Source organism: Lithobates pipiens, unplaced genomic scaffold (assembly GCF_037356315.1).
Source record: "Lithobates pipiens isolate NorthernLeopardFrog02 unplaced genomic scaffold, aLitPip1_a1.2 Scaffold_8, whole genome shotgun sequence".
Taxonomy (NCBI): Eukaryota; Metazoa; Chordata; class Amphibia; order Anura; family Ranidae; genus Lithobates; species Lithobates pipiens.
In genome coordinates, this window is record NW_027507903.1 from 193,649,668 (window position 1) to 193,655,667 (window position 6,000).

A 6,000-nucleotide genomic window follows, 5' to 3' on the forward strand; every position below is an offset into this window, starting at 1 on the left:
GCCCACGATTCTTTAGAATGTGGGTTTCAATAGCCAAACCGCTAAATTTAGCGTTTGTAAAGTAGGATGAAACACTGTTCCCTGCGATAGCAGGTCTGGACGTGTTGGTAGGGTCCATGGGGCTTTACTATTTCTGCATACCAAGAGCTTCTGGGCCATGCCGGGGCCACAAGAACTACTGACTTCCTTTCCCGCTTGAGCCTGCGGAGAAGTCAAGGTAGCAGCAGAATAGGAGGGAATGCATAAATCGGTGAGAACTGATCCCACGGGGTCACCAACGCAACTTTTGCACATGTGAGTGGATCCCTTGTTCTTGACACAAAGTTGTCGACTTTGTTGTTGAACCTGGACGCAAACAGATCCACATCCGGAATCCCCCATCTTTGACTTATAGCCAGAAAAATGGGGTGAAGGGACCATTCCCCCCTGGAACAACTGCTGGCGACTTAAGTAGTCTGCCTGCCAGTTCTTTACCCCTGGAATGAAGATTGCTGACATGCACGGGACACATTTTTTCTGCCCAGGTTAGGATATGGTTTACCTCTCCCTGGGCTGCCTGAGTTCTGGTGTGTCCTTGGTGATATAAGCCACTGCTGTAGCATTGTCGGATTGAATCCTGACAGGAGAATTCTGTAACCTGAATGTCCAGGCCCTTAGACACGTTGCCCGTATCTCTAGAATGTTGATGGGCAAGGTCCTTTCGGTTCTGGACCATTTCTCTTGGACAGATGCTTCTTCCAGGACTGCACCCCAACCTGAAAGGCTGGCATCTGTTGTTACCACCTTCCAGGTAACCGGTAAGAAGCATTTCCCCTTCTGCAGATACTCGGATATCCTCCACCAACTGAGGCTCTGGCGCACTTTTGGCGACAAACGCATTGGAACATCTAATGCCTGAATCTTCTTGTTGCAGGCCGATAGGATACTGTTTTGCAGCAGTTTCGAATTAAACTGAGCATAGGGAAATACTTTGAATGAAGCCTCCATTTTCCTCAACAACCTCATACAAAGACGAATGGAAGGACCCTTCTTTGCCCTGACCCCTTGGGCCAGCTCCTTTATGGCGCTGATCTTTGCCTGGGGTAAAAACGCCTTCTTCTGGACTGTATCTATGACCAAACCCAAGTACTCTAATCTTACTGGCTTTAAAGAAGATTTCTCTAGGTTGATGACCCAACCTATGTATTCCAGGTAGTTGACTGTGGTGATGGACTACCGACCGGTCTATTAAGAGCAGGTCGTCCAGGTATGCTATTATTAAACCTTGAGTCCTTAATCTGGCCAGAGAAATGGCCAGAAGTTTTGTAAACACTCAAGGTGCAGTAGCTAGACCGAAAGGCAAGGCTACAAACTGAAAATTGTGTTTTTCTACTTTTGGTGAGGGGAAAATAGATACATGCAAGTATGCATCCTTGATGTCGATTGATGCCAGAAGCTCCTCCCCTTGTAGGATGGAGACTACTGATCGGATTGATTCCAAGCGAAAAGAGTGAATCTTCAGGATCTGATTTAGATCTTTGAGATCTAGAATGGATCTGACATCCCCATTTGGTTTTGGTACCGTGAAAAGGTTTGAATAAAACCTTGACCCCTGCTCTTCCATGGGGACAACCATGATCACTTTTTGTTATAAAAGTTGGTCTAACGCTAGAAAGAGACTTCTTTTTCTCTGGATCTTTGGGGATATTTGACCTGAAGAAACTGAAATTCTCTGAACTCTAGTTTGTAACCTAGAGCTATTGTGGAGACCACCCATCTGTCCCGAAATATCTGGCAGAACTTTGAGAATTGCAGAAGTCTTCCCCCCACTCGAGCAAGCGGGGACGTCCCTTCATAAAGAGGCTGTAGCATTCTGTCTTGCGGGTTTCCTCCTGAACCTGACGGTGGAGGCCATCATGACTGCCTGGAGGCTGATGCCCCTGGCACTGGAGAAAGAACCCGTTTAAATGAGGAACCTTTACTCTTTTTCTTCATTGTCAAAAGGGTACTTTTCCCACTTGATATTTTTTGGATATATATTTGGATATATTTTTCCAAATCCTCCCCCAAACAGCTTTTCCCCACGGAAAGGAAAACCAGCCAGGAGCTTTTTGCATGGCGCTTCGGCTGACCAACTTTTCAACCATAAGATTCTACGCATATGTACCAACCTAAGCGTAAGGCGAGAGGTTTGAAGAATAGAATCTCTGATTGCGTCAATTGCAAAGCACAAAGCTGATGGCAGCTCAGCTAATTCCTGGGCCTGCTGTCCAGGGAACACTTTGAGTACCTGTTTTTCAAATTGTCTCTCAAGGACTGATATACCCCAATTGCCGCCACTGCAGGTTGAGCCACTGTACCTGCCAGAGAGAGAAGAGAGAGATGTTTAACAGGAATTCCAATTTTTTATCAGTTGGATCCCTAAACATTTGTGCATTGTCAACCGGACAAGTCAAACTTTTATTCACAGAGGATATAGCAGCGTCAATTGCTGGTATACTCCACATCCTAATAAATTTTCCCTCCAAAAGATAAAGTGTTGAAAACTTTAGGAGGGAAGAAGTGCTTATCTGGGTGATCCCACTCAGAGTACATAAGCTTTTATAGTAATGAATGGACCGGCAAGGCATGCGGAGACTTTAGTGAACCCAAACAGGAAGTGGGCTCTTCAACCGACTCCGTTAAGGGTAGCTTAAATGTGGAGCAGACCATTTCAGTAAGAGACTGCACCAGCAACTTCTCAGCATGTGAAGCTGAAGATGGTCCTTCCCCACTTGATTCCTCAGAAGAGGAATCATCAGCCTGTTCACGGTCCCCTGAGGGGGATTCATCTTCCCCCTCCCACAGTTCCTCCGTTTGAGGATCCTGGGTGGTAGAAGGGGCCCTAATGCGTTTTCTTCCACTCTGTGAAGACGTGATTAAAGCCAATAATCTTTCCTCTAAACTACTCATAGCTGAGGAGAAAACCTGCTGTTCTATAGACTGGGGCTAAAGTGTCAGAAGCAATTGCAGCCCCGATGGCTCACTCTGACCAGCCTTCTTAGACCGGGATGATGTTGCAGAGGGAGGGTCCTTGGGACCTGAGGGTGAGCCCTTTGTGTCATAGTGCTGAACACAAACACAGAGGTACTACCAAAAAAACTTACCCACTGCTGAGCAATACTGCCGCTGCTATTAAGCTGAGCCTGATTCCTAAGTGTGCCTGGGAATGCCTGTGTCACCCACTCACATGCCACCTGTCCGCTCTGTGTCCCTCCTTTAGCTGTATGCACCTGAAAAAAAAAAGGTGCATTCTATAGATATGCAGCCCGCATTGTGGACGCTGAAGCACGCCAATGGCACTAAGCCCCACCCTCTTCCTCCGATCACCCACCGTGCCCTCCTCATCTATTTTAAAATGGATAGCTTTCCCGCGAGAGCGGGCTCCGATTCTGACCGGACTGCACGGAGAATGACTGGGGTGGAGGAGAGCTACCGAAGGGAACCGCTGTAATGGTGGTGTGGCATACTGCTGTCTGATGCCATGCTCCCTCTGCCTGGAGGAAAGCTATCCAGGTGGGGGGACATTCCTAGGAGAAAAAAAATAACCTTTCCCATGACTTTACCTGGATCCTGGGCCGGAGGAAGCGTGCAGCTTGTACACAGAGACTGACGAGCATGGAACAGGTATGTGCTCTTGACAGCCCCTGGTGGTGACTATAGGCATGACAACATTTACTTAATGGAGAAAACCCACAAGAAATAGGAAAATTCCTTAGGAATCTCCCTTACCTTATCCAGCTGCAGGGTTCTGTGGTAACAGACCCAATCTTCACCTCTCACGGTGGGCTCCGTTTAGAAAACCTACAGGGACTGGGGCCCCCTTTTTATCAGGGGATCCACAGCCCTAGGCCTGTAAAAAAAAAAAAACACCCCGCCAGGAATATGGCTGAAAAAAAACAAATACTGGATCCCGGGGTCCAGCTCTCTAAAAAGAGAAGCGTTACAGGTAAAACCTTGTTTCTTCAGACACGAGGCTTGGGTACCATTCAATTCATTCTGGAAAAGACACTTTGACTAGATCGAGTTGTATGGCTTGCCCCAGTAAGGAACATTCCAGCGGAGCTCAGCACAGCAAATATTTACTCATGACCAACACCTAAGATACTGGCGAAAAAACTGAGGTACTCCTGGTAAGGTGAGGGGTTATATGGGGAATATGTTTGGGGTGTGCCAATGTCCATCACATGAACGTGCCATAGAACCCATACAGTTATTTCTGTGGCTCTGTGTCCCGTGATGTATGATAAAAAAAGATCAGCGGTGGGTCCTCCTCAGTGCAGGGGTGGATTTTTTAAGATTTTTTTTTTTTCTTTTTTTTTTTTTTAGCCCAAACAAGATGACCAGCATGATACAGGAGGCACAAGGAAGTGCTGGCAGGAGGTACACAGGGACACACTACAGGCTCAGGATAGCTTGTAGGTTACATGATTTACCTGCTGGGGAATTGGGACTAGCAGCTGGGTTTCCCCTATGATACCACATTTGTTGCCCCTTGCAAAAATAACCTTTAAGCTGAGTGGGGCTGTCTTGTCTAGATGCAGGTCCTGTTACTCTTCTTTGGGCTGATGCCTCTTAAAAAGAGGAAGGGTGGGAGCTCGGCAGGGGGACAGCGTGTGGCTGTCAGGTCATGTGGACATTAGACGTGGCACTGCTGATGCTGTTCTCCCAGGAAGGCCAGGGGTATCAGGATAATCTGAATTGTTATGCCTGTCTGGTCTTGTGGCTAAAATAGGGATGTCTACATGTGTTACAAAGGAGGATTTGTCAGCTCCTCTGGCGAATTAAGAGCATAAGCTTGCCGGTATATTCCCCTCTATGGGGCGAGGTACTAAGACAATCTCATTCACCAGTCCCCTCTACTTTTTTGGAAAATGATTGCTTGGATGTGGCGGAGCTGGATGCAGAAGGGTCAGTTGTTTCAATCTGAGTTGTCGGAGTCTGAGGAGCCTCAGATTTAAGGTATTTTTTAATCCAGAGAGGCCTACTGAAGTCACTATCTGAGATGGTCCTCAGTGATTAAATTTACCATTTACTGAGTCCCTAAAGGCACCTTGGGTTCATGGCGGCTGCTGCAAAGTTCCCAGTATTTTCTCTTGCGCCCTTATTTAGAGGGAAGGATATTTGCAGAAGGGAGAACGCACACACAGGGGGACACTGGAGGGAGAACGCACACACAGAGGGACGCTGGAGGGAGAACGCACACACAAGCAGACACTGGAGGGAGAACGCACACACACACGGAGACGCTGGAGGGAGAACACACACACTGGGACGCTGGAGGGAGAACACACACACAGGGGGACGCTGGAGGGAGAACACACACACACGGGGACGCTGGAGGGAGAACGCGCACACACAGGGGGACGCTGGAGGGAGAACGCGCACACACACAGGGGGACGCTGGAGGGAGAACGCGCGCACACACACAGGGGGACGCTGGAGGGAGAACGCGCACACACACACGGGGACGCTGGAGGGAGAACGCACACACACACAGGGGGACGCTGGAGGGAGAACGCACACAGAGGGGGACGCTGGAGGGAGAACGCGCACACACAGGGGGACACTCACAAAGGGGGACACTGTGGGGTGGGGGACCCAGTGCCCATGCATCTGTACCCCCACATTACTTGTGGCGGTCCTGGTGTCTTAATCTCAGCTTCACTCACTGATGCAGATAATACTTCTAACGGTGCACTGCTCCCCGCCAGCCCCTCCACGCTTCTCGTCCATCCCAGTTGATGTTATGACGCATACAGTACAAGCACCTGGGAGGGAAGGAGGGGCTGGCGGGGAGCAGCTTGCCGTTAGCAGTATTATTATGGCATGTGATACAGCCGCAAGATGTGGCCAAATCCGGGCCCCTAATGGCCACGGGCGGTGCTCCGAGTGACCGACTAGTCAATCTGCCCCTGAATCAGGGCATTGTTTTGTCTTTTTTTTTTTTTTCCTAGCCCTCTGTCACCAGCGGACAAAGAG